We start from the raw sequence: 2,605 nt of genomic DNA on the forward strand, positions 1-2,605 counted from the left end.
AAAGTGAACATGAGTTCTTCTGTCGGCACTTCCTCAGCCGTAATCTTTTGTACCTTTTGCTCTCTGGGTCTCATTCAGAATTTTACATCTGGCACTAGTTTCCATATTCAGCGAGGGGCCGGCCCCGTCGGGAGCAGTGTGAGCACAGAGGTAATAGGCACACCCGGCTCACGCTGTCAGGGGGGAAAGATCAGATTGGCTCCCGATCCACAGGAGACACAAGGGACCCAGATGAAGGAGATCTGATCTGTGTGTGTGCCGGTTGCTGGCACATCTGCATGGTCTGTGTGTTTATGTGCAAGTGTGTGTAGACATAGGGGAAGGACTGCTGTTTCAGTCTGCTGGCTGACAGACAGTCTCTTGGTTAATGAGCAGCTGTCGGACATCACTATTCATGAGCCCTGTCACTCACCTCCTCTCTCAAAGCACCGGTACCTGAAACCCCTAGTCTCTCGTTAGCATAGCAGAACACACACACACACACACACACACACACACACACACACACACACACACACACACACACACACACACACACACACACACACACACACACACACACACACACACACACACACATAGGAGCACACATCAATACACAGTCTCTATTACACGAGCATGCATTAATACTACAACACAACCATAATACGCCTACATGCGTGTAAAGATGTGAAAAGTTCACACAAAACAGCGGGGCTTCATCCTTCATAGAATAAAAATTTAAACACGCTGGTTTGAACAGACAGAAAAACATTCATCAGTACATGGCTGCACTTTCATCTGATTCTGAAACCAGCATGCATATGGGACTTGACTAGAAATGGCTCTTTGATGTGTCCTGGAGGAAATAGATAGAAAACCGGAGGTTTAAACAAAGTCCCCCGTTTGCACTGCACTGTGTGCTGAATAGTTAAAGAAAATGAAACACCAGCATTAAGACTTTTCTCAATGATAGTGGCTTTAAGGTAACATTTGCCTGCTCTCTCTGCCCATCATACTCACTATCTACCACAGAAACACTTTTAAGGTACATGTGTATTCATGACATGATGACTTTCAGAGAAGAACGTGGCTGATTGCTGCCACAATTCTTTAACTTAAGGCCCCCTGTTGATCTAAAATAGGTTGCGTCATTCACACACTACTCACTGAAGTCTACTATTAGGTAAATTTGCAATTTAGTAAAGCCATACAATGTGAAGTAAGTACTATTGTTTCCTACAGTGGAGATATACTTTATTAATCCTGCAAGGGGAAAATTCATTTTCTACTCTGTTGTTGAACATGCTACACACATATAGGCTGAAATACACACACATGCACAAACAGGATCCTATGGACATGCACTAATGTAGAGATGTCAGAGTGATGGGGCTGCCCACATGGAGCACTCCTGAGCTTGTGAGGAAGTATGTGCCTTGCTCAAGGGCAATGCTCGGGAAATGAACTGGCACCTCTCCAGCTACCAGACCAATTTCCAGACTTGGTCCGCAATGGGACTTAAACCAGCGAGCCCTCCGGTTCCAAACCCAAGTCCCTATAGACTGAGCTACTCCTGCCCGCTCTGATCTTATTCTCTTCCTCAAAGCTCCACAAAGGAGGCAATTAACGGTCATCAGTGACAGAGATCATATGAACTGAATCGTTATTCTGTGTCCGCGTCACGCTCAGAAGAGAGTATCACGACTCATCACCGTGGTTAGCGAGACCGAACACCGTGGAAACACCATTTCATCAAGACACAAACTAAAGAAATGATCCCTGAAAGTGTATAGTCTTACTTTTTTTTATTTTACTTTTAACATTAAACAACATTAACAACATTAAAATGTTGACAGATATTAAACATATGACATGAAAAACAAACAACAGAACAAACAAATACAAGTGTCACAGATACTTTGAGATATAGTTTTACTTTTACACTACTTTTACACAAGTATCTGAAAATGCTTTTTAAAAGGTAGAGTACAACAGGTGGTCACAACTAAACTTTACATACCAACATGCATTTTTGCTGAAGAAGAACAAACAATGGTGGATTAAACATAGAGAAAGTGAGAAGTGTCTGGAAATATATCTTTTTCATTTTGCAGATGAACTCAATATATAGTCCTCTAAGGAGAGTGAGTGAATGACAGACCACCATAATCTGCTTAACAGACACCACTTCTGTCAAAGAGAAATCAGCATCATTCTTAATCCAAGTCTTAAACATGTCTTTTCTGTAACACAATGTTCCAAACTCTCTCCTTTATTACTTCTGTGCCAGAGAAGTCACCCTGCATCACGACGAGGCACCTGATGCACTCCTGTGTGCCCGTACTGTGAGTGTGTGCTGCATGTGTATGTGTGAGCCATGTAAAGAAAGGATGTAGTTCTCTCTGTAATATTGTTTTCAGTATGAATAAAGAGAAAATCTAGTCTGAAAAATGTAATCAAAAACAACCGACTGTAGGAATAAAAGACCCAGCTCTTTTATGAACACCTATGCACTTCATGAGATTGATGGGCCTGACGATGATGATGAGGATGATATTTAGGATGGTGTTGAAGAAGCGGTCGATGTTGTTAATGATGATGAAGATATATTAAAAGAAATATT

General features: G+C 42.0%; 1 non-coding gene across 1 annotated transcript; it reads right to left on the bottom strand.

Annotated features, from left to right (window-relative positions):
* Positions 1-1,558: 1,558 nt before the first annotated feature.
* Positions 1,559-1,779, bottom strand: LOC132954774 (small nucleolar RNA U3). The gene has a single exon (XR_009665863.1). It is a non-coding gene; the product is annotated as a small nucleolar RNA U3 (small nucleolar RNA).
* Positions 1,780-2,605: the final 826 nt, after the last annotated feature.

Source organism: Labrus mixtus, chromosome 20 (assembly GCF_963584025.1).
Source record: "Labrus mixtus chromosome 20, fLabMix1.1, whole genome shotgun sequence".
NCBI classification, from domain to species: Eukaryota; Metazoa; Chordata; class Actinopteri; order Labriformes; family Labridae; genus Labrus; species Labrus mixtus.